The sequence below is a fragment of the Pinus tabuliformis genome, chromosome 4_2 (genome assembly GCF_031772625.1).
Source record: "Pinus tabuliformis cultivar Carrire ecotype Pingquan chromosome 4_2, CPIR1, whole genome shotgun sequence".
In the NCBI taxonomy this organism is placed as follows: domain Eukaryota; kingdom Viridiplantae; phylum Streptophyta; class Pinopsida; order Pinales; family Pinaceae; genus Pinus; species Pinus tabuliformis.
Window position 1 is genome coordinate 469,597,898 of NC_142304.1, and position 15,091 is coordinate 469,612,988.

Genomic DNA, 15,091 nt, shown 5'->3' on the forward strand with positions numbered 1-15,091 from the left:
GCTGGTTTCATAACACACCTTAACATGATTTGGCTCATTCCTTGGCACCTCACATGTCTTGGAACATCTTTGTACCTAGAACACATTTACATGACTATGATTCCCAAGAACATGTTGGCATGCCTGAGCACAACATAGCACTCTCCTAGCATGAGTTGGCATGCCCTATAGTCCCTAGCATGCGTTAGAACACGTTGGCATGCATTTAAATACATTAGCAAGTGGCACACATTAGCACATCACATGTATTGGAACCTATTATTAGTGTGCATAGCATGCTCCTTTTGAAAAAGATAAAGTCTCGACTTATTAACCATCTTATGTGTTCATTTCCTTACATTTTAGCTTGGTTCTTCCTTTTATTTCTTTGACACTACTTAACACACATTGGCATACCCTAACACTATTCACATCCTAGCATGCCTTAGAACCTAGCATGTCTTGGCATGACTTGGCACTATTTGGCATGTGTTAGCACACCCTGAAACTCCCTAGCACACTTTGGCACTTCTTGACATGCCCCGATTTCCCTAACATTCCTTACCAGTGCTTAGCATACCTCGTCACTCCCTCCTTGCCATGAAAACTAGCACTCATTGACACTCTCTGGCACACACTCGTATTCACTCATTTTCATGCATTTTTCCCTAGTGCTCCCTTGTGTTGTCCTAGTACTCCCTAACAATCCTCAACATGCATATTTGGCACTCTCTAGAACATCTTAGCACTCTTCGACATGCCATGCCACTTCATAGCATGAATAACACTCCCTAACACACATTGGCACTTCACACGTGTTGCCGCTTGGAAAGCCTTAGAATTTTTGGCATGTGTTGAGATGCCTTGGTATGATTTGGCATGGTTTCATATTAAATTTATTTGAGATCAAACATTGGAAAGTAGATGAGAAGCAAAAAAGGAAGATTTGGAACTTAGAATGCACTAATACTTGGAACTTCACACATATTGGTACCTAGTGTTGGTGTGCCTAGCATGCCCCTCTTGGAAAAGGTAAAATGATGACTTGTTAACCCTCTTATGTGTTCATTTCCTTGTAGTTTAACTTGTTTCTCCCCTTTGTTGCCTTGATAGTCCTTAGCACGCATTGTCACACCCTTGCACATCTTGGCATGCCTTAGCACTTGGCACATATTAGCATGTTTTACATGCCTTTGCACTATATGGCACATGTTAGCATGCCCTAGAATTTCCTAGCATGCCTTGGAACTCATTCCTTCACAACTAGCTAGCCTTACATTTGTTCACAACTTGGGAACCCAATCAATTCCTTGGCTACTGCAGTTCATGTGACATTGGCCTGCTTCAGCCGTAACAACTTGACCGATTGCACCTACTACAAGTAGATTGTGCCTTGTTCACCTAATAACTTGCTATAACTCATCTAAGGCCACTCATGTCCAATATCAATTTGTCCCACTTAACTAGTTATAAAGACAAGGATCACATCTAGCCATGGCCATAAAAAAAACTAAGCAACATATCTTACACAAGCAATATTTCAGGGCTTCAGTAATGCAATTGATGTGAGGAGGATATTCCAGCTCAAGAAAGTCTTGGAAAACTCCATTCAATTGACCAGAAAATGATTGGTATGAGAATTGTCCAGTTTTTGTTCAAAAGGAAAAGAAATTTGATTATTTTATTGATTTTAGTCTTCTTGTAAATCTGAAAATCAAATTTTTTATTATTATCAAAATTTGTTGTTCGTTGGGGCATGGATAGTCACTCCTACCAGGTTGGGCCTATCAGTATTCTTTGCACGATTAAATGAATCCAAACTTGTGACATCATAGACAACTATAGTTGCTACTGCACCATGGTAATACATGGCAGCCAAGCTATGATATCTTTCCTGCCCTGCAGTGTCCTATATCTCAAACTTGATCGTAGTCTCATTCAAAGCTAAATTCTAAGAGAAGAACGCTGCTCCTATGGTCGGTTCCTAATATTAAAAAAATTGGCCTCTGACAAACCGCAAAACAATGCTATACTTACCAGTTCCCATATCACCAAGAAGCACCATCTTCGTCAACATACTGTTGGTGCCCATGGCATATGCTGAAATGACTCCCTGAGAAATTCTTCACAGGAATCAATCTGTGATCGCTGCTGAAATAACTCCCTGACAAATTATTCGCATGAATCAATCCCCGATCGCTGAAACCTGTAGAATCAAACACGGAAAATTTCGATAAAAGGATTATCTGTCCGAGGCGCATTAGGACACGATGGTTCTCCGACTGCGTGGTGGTTATATTTAATTGTTAAAGATATGTTTATCTATCTTGTTATGATTAAAAGATCTATTTGAAAAAATTTATTTCCCTTGATGTTGCTGATATTAGGAAATCCAAACGCAGAAGATTGGAATCAATTAAATTTAAATTTAAATTGTACATTTAAATTTTGATATCCTTTCTCAATTGCAAAAACAAGGGATGTTTAAGGGACTTCCAACTTTCAAAAAGGAAAACGCAAAATGTGAAGCTTGCATTTATGGAAAACAAAGTCAAGAAAGCTTTTCAACAAGTTCATGGCGTGCAAATATGCTGCTGCAACTAGTTCACAGTGATGTTTGTGGACCACTACAAACTTCATTTGGTGGCTAAAAATATTTCTTACTATTCATTGATGATTTCAGGAGAATGACTTGGGTTTATTTCTTGAAGCACAAGTCAAAAGCATTTGAAAAGTTTAAAATTTTTTGCCAACTTGTTGAAAATGAAGTCAAATAAAAGATAGGCACTCTCAGGGCAGATAATGGGGGAGAATTCACTTCAAATTAATTCAAAACTTATTGCAGTGACAATGGCATAAGAAGACATCTTACAAACGTTTACACTCCACATCAAAATGGAGTAGTAAAAAGAATGAATCACACCTTGTTAGGAATGGCAAGATCTATGTTAACTTTCAAAAAGTTAAGTTCAACATATTGGGCAGAAGCAATTCACACAGCGATCTACTTGCGAAATAGATCTCCAACTGCTTCTTTAGACGAAATCACACCTTATGAAGCTTGGTTTGGTTTCAAACCTCGAGTTAAACATCTTAGAGTTTTCGGATCAATATGTTATGCCTTAGTTATGAAAGAAAAAAGAACTAAGCTTGACTCAACAAGTTTGAAATGCACAATGATTGGATATTCTTATGAGAAGAAAGGGTACCATCTTTTGACCAATGGAAAATTTATTGTGAGAAGGGATGTAATTTTTTATGAAACAGAGAGTAAGAGTGCTAAATAAATCGAAAGTCTTCTTCAAAATTTAGAAACTAAAGGCAGTCAAAGAAAATGAAATTCACAAAGTCAACCAAATTCACCAAATTGGTATGAACTTGATTTTCCTTCATCTGAAGACGATTCATCCAGTCCATCTACTTCAACAAAACCCTCTGGATCTTCTAGTAGTTCATCCGCATCTCCACTGAAAACGGAGTTACATGCAGGTTTTAAGATGACAGATTTGGGATTACTACACTACTATCTTGGCGTTGAAGTCTTCCAACGTCCACATCATATTTTCATTTCTCAGTGTAAGTATGCAGCAGAGGTTCTTCAGCGATTTGGAATACAGGATTGCAAGCCCGTTCTTACCCCCATGGAGCAAAACTTGAAACTTACAAAATTTGAAGGGGAGGAAAAGGTGGACAGTACTACTTGCAGACAGTTGATTGGAAGCTTGATTTATTTGACAAACACTCACCCTAATCTGCCTTATGCCATCAGTATTGTTTCACGTTTTATGTAGGAACCATGAGACAGCCACTGGAATGCAGTCAAAAGAATTCTTTGATATATCCAAGGAACAAAAGATTTTGGTCTTCTTTACACAAAGACTAAAAACTTTGTACTTGGTGGATTTTCAGATGCTAACTTTGCTGGAAGTATTGATGATTGAGCATCAACATCAGGTTATTTATTGAACATGGGGTCAGAAATAGTGTCTTGGAGTTGTAAGAAACAAGCTACAGTGGCCACTTCTTCAGCAGAAGCATAGTACATTTCAGCATGGGAAGCAACACGTGAAATTTTTTGGTTGCGCAGAATTTTGCGAGACTTGGGCATTTCTCAGGCAGAAGCTATGTCATTATTCATTGATAGTCAGTCAACCATCAAGCTTGCCAAGAACCCAGTTTTTCATTCAAAGACAAAGGATGTGGACACCAAGTATCATCATATCATATCTCTCATTGCCAAAGATGTCCTCAAGCCAAATTATTGTCCTTTAGAAGATCAGATCTCTGACATTTTCACAAAACCTCTTGGCAGAATGAAATTTAGTAAGTTCAAGGATGAACTTAGTATCTGTTCTAATGTATCTTTGGATCATAGGGGGGAATTTAGATGATCCAAAAATAAATATTATCATAGGTTATTAAGTTAGAATAAAATAATTATTAATTTAAGACATTAAATTTTTATTTATTTTTGGTTGATAAGTGGGTGAATCCTGAAAATCACGCTTAGCTTGTGGCTGAGAGGCCACGACTCAGGGGCATCTATGCCGTCAAAGTCACCTGGGGATTGCACCCGGCCTGAGCCACACCAGCGGAAACCATGCTGGGTTTTGGTATTGGCGAGACTAGAACCGTTGACCTTTGCTTACAGAGCGCCTTAACAACACGCTCCTTCACCGACTATTCTAAATCTCTTTGATAATTTAAGATATTAAATTAATAATTATTAATCTAGAATATTTAATTATTTAATGGAGACACTTAGAATTAGTATGTTGTTTTAAAAGATATGGCTCTACCAATGTGTTGTATCGTATGCTCTAATTTAGGAGAATTGTTAGTAAGTTGTTTGAATAGATTTTATTGTAAGTGGACACTTGTTATTGCATAAGTGATCCATAATAAGATGTATTTAGGACATTGTATAAATAGCTCATTGCAAGAGTGTTTGGTTGTTTCAGTATAAACTCTTGCCAAAATCAATATGTAATTTCTTTTTCTGATCAATAAAATTACGTGTCCGAGGACACTTCTGCTATTATTTTTTTTACAACTTCATGTACATATGTTCGAAAAATACATTTGAAAATAGTAACTAAAAGAGGAAAATAACAAAATTACAAAACTTGAAAAATAGGCCTCAAGGATTCGTCTGTAATTTCGAAACCATGACACATGTTGCAAAAATGAGGGAGGTTTTTGTAAATCATTCCATTCCCAACAATTTTTATTTTTTTTTATTTTTTATTTTAATTCATCACCCCATTTTTGAAATCTATGTTTTAACATAGTGACTAAAAGATGAAAAATGTTGGAACTTCCATTTTAGGGCAAATTGTCATTATAGGGTTTAATTTAAAATCTCTCTCGTAGGTTTGAAAAACATGACAAATTTTATATAAAGGTTTAATAAGGGTAAAATTTCTTCAAAAATGGTTTGGGCACTTGAAAAGTAGTTTGGAAACTCATATTTTTAAATTTTCTATGAGCACTACGAAATATTTTCGTAGCGCCACCTTAAGACTTCTGATAAGTTGATTTTGCTGCAAAAAGTTAGGGAACACTTAGGATTAGGTGAAATAACTATTTATACATGTTCCTAATCTTATGTTACATTTCAAAAAGAATCATAAGCCATTGTATAAATTGTTGCACAATGAACTTAAAATCATAACCTTTGGACCTTTAGGAAAGGTACAAACTTTGGTGCTAACAACTGGCTCCAATGGGGATACTATCTCCACATGAGGAAGTAAATAACACGCTGGCCATTTGCATGATCCATTAGGTGACTCCCAACTCTTTTGTGAAACTTGCAATCTGATTCCTGCTCCGAAATTGGAACCACTATACACACTGAAATGGACAATTTCACATGACAAACTCAAAACTAAATGTTGAAGTCTAAAAAACAAACTGAAACAAATTCTTGTCCCAACATGATTATTGCAAACTACTTCCTACTTTCTCTTTTTGAGAACAACTTTTGAATCAAGTATTTACATATTTCCAATGTAGTCAATCAAGCAAATGATTATTTGATTTATTTTTACTCTCACATGCTTAAAAAAGAAAGAAAAAAATAAAAATTGGCAAATCAAATTACAAATTAACATAATTTGTAAATAACAAAAAAACCATTTTTGTTGATGATTCCAACAGATTTTCCAAGGGATCTTTAAAATCATGGAGGATCTGCTCTTGCTGATGAGCACAAGTGAAAAGAAAAACTTCATCCTTTAATGTTTTTACTAGAAACTCATGCTTATTTTGAGATGGAATAATAATCGTTTTCTTGATTATGTCTTCATTCACATCATTCACAAAAAATGTTCTGAATGCTCATGGACAACTTCAAATGAAGCAATCACTACTTCTATAATTGATTCCTCATGTGGCTCAAATATTTCTGAAAAATGACTTTTCAAGTGCTTCAATAGGAACAATATGATTTTGAATTTGAAAAGAATTAAGGAAAACAACTTCTTGGATATCATTTCCTTGCACATGTGGGTAATTTTCATCATGAAATAGTTAATTGCCTAATGTTTTCAGTTTTCAAAATTTTGTTTTTTACAAGCTTCTTCTTAAAGTAGAGATTCTTGAAAATTTTCATGCTTGTCTTCATCATTTAAAATTTTCAAAACTAATTGGATCTCCTTAAGATTTAGGGAAGGAAAATGAATAATATTGTTCTTCTCTTTCTCATCTATAATCAAGGGGCGAAACAAAGAATATTGAGAATTCTCTTAGATGTCATGGTTAGCCTCTACTATTTCCCATTTAGATGAATATTCACAAAGGGCTTCTCTAATTTCCTCATCCATAACCACCTCATCACCATAAATATATTCTAAATACTGAATACAATCTTCGCAACATTCACAACAGTTTTAAAACAATGACAAAGAAGAATGAGATTCCTCATAATACTGAAAGAATGTTGTGTGAAAATCTTTAAGAGAGTATAAACTATAAGGTTGTAGCCTTTCATGCCATGATCTAACCTTTTCTTTTAAGGTATCCATAAACATCTTCATTAAATAATCCTCATGATACTTAATCCCAAGCTTATATATATGTCTATGAAACAAAATCAAAATTCAAAACTGCATAATCTCCTTCCTATTCATTGAAATTTGAGAGGTATATTTTCCAGTCTATGCAGGGAAAATGGTTTGGAAAAAAAAGAATATGTGAGGAATTCATAGGAGAATACTTTATAGATCTGTAAGCCTCCATGGAAGCCATCTTCGTATTGTGGAGTCGCCAGTGACACTTCAAATTTTGGATCTCGCTGACAATGGAATCTCCAATGACACATTAAATTCTGGATCTCGCTGACAATGGAGTCGCCAGGTGAATGATGTAAAACCTCTCTCTTGTGTCTGATTTATGCTCACCATAAAAAATCAGATCTAAACAATATCCGCAGTATGGTCACCAAGATGTTATCACTAAGAAAGTTTCTTGGTTGTAAAAATAACTTCTTAAGGTCACCTTTTCAAACCAATCTTGTGGATTAAAATCTGGCCCCTTCAATCAAGAGATGGCTCTCTTTAACAACCTAATCACTAAGCTTATCAATTGGTTGTGTCTTCAAACAATTGCTAGATCTTCAGTAGGGTTGCGGTGAAAATAGAGTATGGTTGGGATGAAGAAATCAATCCATTGGGCAATGGGGTCAACAAATCAAGTTTTTAGATGCAATTACCAATATATTGACTATATGAATCAAGAGGAAAAAAAGGAAAGGTAGATGGTAAACTGTAGACATATCAAACATCATTTGAATGGTAGTAGAAGGAGATAACAATCCACTATAGCAGGGAATGAAACGTGAATCCTAAAAGTTTTAGAAGAGAAAGTGTAGATGTCAAAAACGTATGAGTCAGAGCATTAAATTAATCAAATTTTGTGACATAATCTCATTTAAACATCAGAAGATAAAATATAAACTGACATCACATAGAAAGGAAACTATCACAAAAGAGAACAGACTGAGTACACCATCACGAGAATCTGTTTATGAGTGATCATAATATTCTAGTTTTCTTGGCACTTGAAAGGATGAATAATATGATCACACACACAAAAAAATACTACTTTGAAATTTTGTAAACATATTTGTATATGCATACTGATACATGATGGTACACCCTTCTTAGGTTTTATGTACAGACTTACTACTTTTGATGACTACGGTTACTCATACAACATATGCCATTGACATCTACAACATGTAATTTTCCACCATAATAAAAAATTACGATTTTTCCCCGAAGAAAAAAAATAAACATTAGATTTAATTAAATCTTTATAAACATTAAAATATATAATTACAAAATATAATTAAAATAATTTATTTTAATCATATATATATATATATATATATATATATATATAAACGCATATGTAAACATTAAATATTAAATAATGAATATTGTTATATTATTTAAAAACATTTTTACATCATTAAAAATTGAAGATTTTTTATAAAGTAAATATTTTATATAAATATTAAATTATATTAAATTTAAATTTAAATATTAAAAATATATAAATATACACTATAATATTTTAATTAAAAAAAAACATTTTTTAATATATCTAAAATAATTTTCTAATTAAATTCAAATTTTAATTATAATAATTTATAACTATATTAAAAACATATAAATATACATTATAATATTTTAATAAAAAAAATATTTTTTAATATATATAAAATAATTTTCAAACTAAATTCAAATTATAATAAATATGTATAGTTTTATTTATATTTAGATAAATAATAAATATTTTATTTTTCCCTTAGTTAACTTTAGTTGACATAAGTTAGTTCAATCTAATTGGCATTCATTCATAAAATCTTGAAGTGTATTAAAAAAAATAGTCCACATTTATTCTCACCTGAGTAATATTGACTAAATCATATGTGTTTAATTAGCATTTCTTAAAAGTTATATAATATAATATTTTATTAATATTGGATTTAAATTAAATTTTAATTATTATAAAAAAATATCATAATAAAAAAAATATAAAATTTTAATAATATGTAAATATATTTTTTCACATCAAATTTTCATTAGTACATTAGGCATAATTTTTTTTATTATTGCAAAAAGATAAGCATCAAATTTGTAATTAGTACAAGCAAAGATATTATAAATATACAAACCCCAAAAAATGTGAACATACGAACATGACATGTCAAACACAAAAAATGTTGTAAATGTATAAACATACAAACCTGTGCGGATAGTGAGCAATGGCAAAAGAAATTCACACACTTCAAAGTACATATCAATATGTCATGCACAATCATTGTAAATACTATGCAAACCAAACTCAAAAACATGGTTACAATCATAAATACACATCAAATTTTGTAAGCACACAAACATTAGGAATCATTGAATTGTTTATTACTCAAGAAGTGTAAAAGAAAAATCACAAACATTGCACTTCCATTTTTTTATCGTCACCCAAAAATGTTGCAAATACACAAACATACAAGCATCACGTATCAGTTACACCCTAAAAATGTTGCAAATGCATAAGATACAAGCACATGGACATACTAAGCATTGGCAAATGAAATTCACGCACATTGCAGAGTACATATCAAAATGTCATACACAATCATTGTAAATACACAGGGATACAAATAGAACTAAAACCACAAACATTGCTACAATCATGAATACACAACAAATTTTGATCACTGTACACAAAGAATGTTGTAAATACAAAAACATACAAATGTCACCCATCAAATTTTGATCATTGCACACAAAATGTTGCAAATATACACATATCGCACATCAAATTTGAATCATCGCAGAAAACATGTTGTAGATAGTCATTCCTAAAGGGGACACACATGCACACATTTTAGAACACATATTAACATGCAATTCACATTCATTGTAAATACAAACACTAAATATAACTCAAAGAGCAAACATTGTCATACACAATCATGAACAAAGTAAAAAATGTCATCAATCATCAAACATTACATGAAAAGAATATAAATACACATCACTACACAAACAATAACTATTTAGTGCATTTAAAAAATTAAAATGTGTAAAGCATGCATACTAATAATTAAGAAGTTATTAACTTAAAATCTATGATGCTAATTACTTTTAAACATAAAAAAAAAAAGGAAAAGTAAAAACTAAAGAATGGAAAGGGAGAGAGGATGCACAAGCCCTTAAGAATGACCATGGTTCATTCTCAAGGGCATTGAGAAGGGGCTTTTAGCCCCTTCAAACAAAAAAATAATTTTTATTATTATGAGATTTTCAAGAGTAATTACAGAATGAATACATAAATGATAATTTCTTTTGAAGGGGATCAATGTGTCTTATGTCATGAACATGATGGAGATGTAAATGCTTTCGCCATGCACATATATTGCAGCCATTATCTGCAAAAATAATATATTTTAAAACTCAGTGACAATCTATGCTGCTTTCTTCTGATACTGATACATAAATATTTTGTATGCAAAACTACTTTGCATAAATTCCTATAACAAAACAGGCATAAATGTTTCATGCATAAATGTTTTATATATATTATTTTTTTTAAGCGGATTACTTTATCTTGACAGTACTCGTAACTGTTAAAATTTAATATTTATGGTTTATCTAGCCAGCCAAAAATAAATAAAAATAATAAGCACCTGTGTATCTTAAAGCCCATCAATCAGTGGAGTGGAGTGGTCTCCTCCCTGCGTCCATTCTTGTGGAGAGCCCATCACACAGCTGAAAATGAATAAAGTTCACTGGGTTGGGTTATCCAATTTTAAATGTATAACACGATGAAAAGTAAGAAAATTTACCCATAGTTGCATTTACATAAAATCGGATGAAGCTGCTGCTCGCTCAGAAAATATAACAGTGCTTACATTGCTTTGCTTTGCTTTGCCCCTGTGGATCTCGCTTCATAACGCTCGGCCCCTCATCAATTCGATTAGCGTCTCATTCATTCTCAGCAGAACTGAGCGGAAAAATTAAATTAAAAAACCCTCATGCCCATTCCCACCCGAACACACCAAAAAAAGCCCCTCCTTCTCAATCCTGGAAAAACCAAGCAAATACCAAATAATCCTCATACTCAATCCTGGGAAAACAAAGCAAATACCAAAAAAATATATATTTGTAAAGTTGGAATGGGAATTCAGATATGGACTCCACCTCCTCCACTCCACTCCACGCTGCTCATCTTCCCATGTGACCGTAACTGTCACCGTCCGAGTGGATCGCTGCCACTGTGGATCTCCTCAATAACTGCGCTGTTGGAATGTGCGTCCTTTGTCAGAGCATTGAAACAGCACATCGTGGGGTTCAACTGCTCTGCCAAATCATTAAATAAAAACCCAATTCCTTTATGAGAAAAACCTGAACAGGTATAAAAACAAAACAAAACAGTGCATAATTTGGAATCCTAACATCTACAGAAAGAAATTTTAGAATGAAAAGATTGGACGAATCTTACCACTATTTGTATACTGTCCCGTCGACCTTTAAAGAGAGAAATAATCCAAGGTAACCATGCCCCGCATGATATACTTTCAGCACAGTACAAGTACAGGTCATGCAACTCTCTGGTTCACGTCATGTGAAAAAAGGAAATGTATTCAGTTGAGATTAACCTGAAATCAATGCGTCCTCTGCATAGTTGATACACGCTATAACCGCTTAGCTCCCAACATAACTCCTGCACCACAATATAATATACGATTCAATTATGTAATCCTCCCAAATTCTTAGAGATAAGTTACACATTTTATACAAACATTATCAGACCTGCTTGTTTCAGGCAGTGCAAGCCAAGTTCCATGGCCCTGTTTATCAGCACCGTATAGACCTCCTTTTTTGGGCTGTGCAAACCAATTTCCATGGGTATCAGAGAATTGAATTGAATTGAAGCGCAGCAGCGGGCGGAGGTCAGGTTTTGTGACGGATGGATCTAGCTCTGAGCACCAGGCTGAGGCTGAGGCTGAGTTCCGTCTGTGATGAGAGGCAGGAATTGGTTTGAATTGAGCAGAGCAGGCATTGTGTTAAGAACGGCCCATGCCATTGAAACTGCGAAATGCATTTCAGGGACGTTGGGAACCACCACAGAGAGACCTGCATATATGCAACCACAACCACAGCGAATAAGGTTATGATTCACAATTATGCAGCACCATAATATGACATTGGACATAAATGTTTCTACGCCCATAACGGGAACAGAACGTTACCCATGTGGTCAGAGGTTCAAGTCCTGGGTTCAAATCCCGCCAACGAAACGTTACCCAGGAAGTTCAAGCCCTCGTTTCAACTGATTATATTTCGGATGTAATATTTCATAAACCCTCAAAGTTTACTGATAAATACACATATAAGTGATCTATCGCTGGAATAAATATGGCAGAGGTTCAAGCCCTACTTCAACCGTCTAACTAATTATATTTTGGATTTAATATTTCATAAAATCTGAAGGCCACATGGCAAAATCCCATCGGATCAGAGGTTCAAACCCTACTTCAACAGTGTAATTAATTATATTTTAGATTCAATATTTCATAAACTCTCAAGGCGACCCGAGTTCAAATCCCGGCAACGGAACGTTACCCAGGAGGTCGGAGGTCCAAGCCCTCCAAGACTGTAAGTAATTATATATTGGATGCAAGATTTCATAAACTCGCAGGGCGACCCGGGTTCAAATCCCGGCAACGAAACGTCATCCGTCAGGTCGGAGGTTGAAGCCCTCCTTCAAGAGCGTAACTAATCATATTTTTGGATTTAATATTTCATAAGCTCTCAAGGCAACCCGGGTTCAACTCCCTGCAACGAAACATTATTCAGTAGGTCGGACGTTCAAGAGTGTAACTAATCATATTTTTGGATTCAATATGTCATAAGCTCTCAAGGCGACTCGGGTTCAAATGCCGGCAACAGAACGTTACCCATCAGAACGGAGGTTCAAGACCTCCTTCAAGACTGTAACTAATTATATTTTGGAAGTAATATTTCATGGATAAACGCACAGATCAGTGAACTGCCGCTGGAATAAATCTCAAAGTTTAAATGCACAAAGAGGGCGGTGAACTGTCGTTGGTCGCTAGAATAACTCGGTTTGTTTGAGTGTGTGGCTGTAAATTATATGCAGGACACAGTGAACTGAATCTGAATTACTCGGCTTCTACGCTAATCTCGGTTCTTACATTAATTGAAATGAAATTATTAATTGCATCTGATGCCTAATTTATTTTTTTAGAATTTAAAATGGGTACTAGCAATTATGGGGCGTATAAATATTTATGTCATAATTAAGGTTATGATTCATAATTATGCAGGGCCGATCCCAAATCAAATTACAGCGTGAAAAGGGCTGATCCCAGACCAAATTAGTTCCTACTAATCCCACTCATCATTTTGTTGATCATGTATATATTTGAATATAACCAGAAAGATGCAAAGAAATTTACCTACTCTACCTGGATTCAATCCTTGCGCACACCTGTGGATTCGAAAACTGATGCATGTACCAATACCAATTCATATTTAAGATAGTTTAGCCGGGCAATTCAATAATACTTCTTGAACAGAGCGAGCCAATTGCATCAAATTACAAAATTCATATTAAACCCTGTAATGTATGTATGTCGTCACTTACTAAGCTAATCTAAAATCTGTATCAAGATTAAAAAAAAGAAACCCAATGAAAAGAAAACAGATCTTACAGGTACAGAAATTTGCCTGCTAGGATCGAGAAAGATGTGGGTGGATATCTCTTCATATATCTGCGTGGGATTGAACCCTTTCGCTCCTGCTCCTGCTGATTAAAAATTGAATTGAATTGTATTGTATTGTACCTCGCAACACAACAACACATACCATACCAGACCAGACTCATACAAACAAAACCAGACCACACAAAACTCATACCAGACCAGACATGACATGACATGGAGCTCCAAGACAAGACTAGACTAGACTCAGCCCAGCGCAGGTAGCCATGGGAGGAGGAGGAGATTCGGAAAAGGCAGAGATTGGGAGAAGGATTGGAAATACATATTGCTGATGGGATTCAACGGCCTTGCTTTTCTTGACTGCCACCTCTGCAAAAAAACACTTCTCTCACTGCCACCTCTGCAACGGTCGTGCTTTTCTTGACTGCAAAAAAACAATCTTCACTGCCACCTCTGCAACGGTCGTGCTTTTCTTGACTGCAAAAAAACACTTATCTTCACTGCCACCTCTACAAGGCACGTTGTGGGGAGATGTGGAAAAAGCATCTTGGATTGCGAGTCGCCACATCAACAAGTCTTTAACCGTTCACTGGTTGCAATAATTTCCGGAATTTCAACTTTGTTAAACGCACCGTATCGCATTTGAAAAGTGATTATATATCAAATAATGGTTAAATTTCGGGACCTGCCAAAAATATTTGTACAAAATACAAAAGATTCCACTCCAGGAGCACAACAACATAATTAGAACCTTAAAATGCGAATAAAGCATATATATATATATATATATATACACACACGTTGCATGCTTCGCGCTTATTTTATGTTTTAAGCATATTATTTAACCATTACAACTGACACCTGTATATTCAATCATTTTGAGAAGCATGGAGTTTAAAACTATTTAGATTTTAACCAGAGGAAAACATTTGAGATTAAATTTAATTCATATACTTTTTCTCGTCTTGTTTTATGACTTCATCACATGAGGAAACATGAACAAGGAAGAAGCACCAATAGATTGAGATAAAGAATACGAGAGTCTCATTTACTCATTTACAAAGGAGAGATATGATGCAAACCAACAATAGAAGGAAAGAACACAAAAGTTTAGAGTGTACTAATTGCACAAGCACAAAGATTGTAAACATTATAAAGAAAAGGAAAAAAGACGAGTCTAGATTATTTGGAGATGAGTTCAGGAAGAGAACATTGGGTCCATGGGCTCCCAGTGGAAGAAGGATTTTGATAAGAGGGAATTATAGTGGGGAAAAGAGACCATCAACAAAGTGATTCAAGGCAACTAGGTAAAGCTACATAAATGTATGCCTTATGGGAAAGGGAATGTTG

The 15,091-nt window shown here is 34.5% G+C and overlaps 1 long non-coding RNA gene across 2 annotated transcripts; it reads right to left on the reverse strand.

Moving 5' to 3' along the window:
• Positions 1 to 10,295: 10,295 nt before the first annotated feature.
• Positions 10,296 to 13,696, reverse strand: LOC149169999 (uncharacterized). Of its 2 annotated transcripts, none has more exons than XR_016259441.1 (7): positions 13,487 to 13,696; positions 11,808 to 12,131; positions 11,497 to 11,718; positions 11,196 to 11,354; positions 10,907 to 11,078; positions 10,682 to 10,763; positions 10,296 to 10,423 (listed from the first exon to the last, which is right to left on the reverse strand). It is a non-coding gene; the product is annotated as an uncharacterized LOC149169999 (long non-coding RNA). The 2 variants fall into 2 exon arrangements; XR_016259440.1 differs by having other exon boundaries at positions 13,478 to 13,695.
• Positions 13,697 to 15,091: the final 1,395 nt, after the last annotated feature.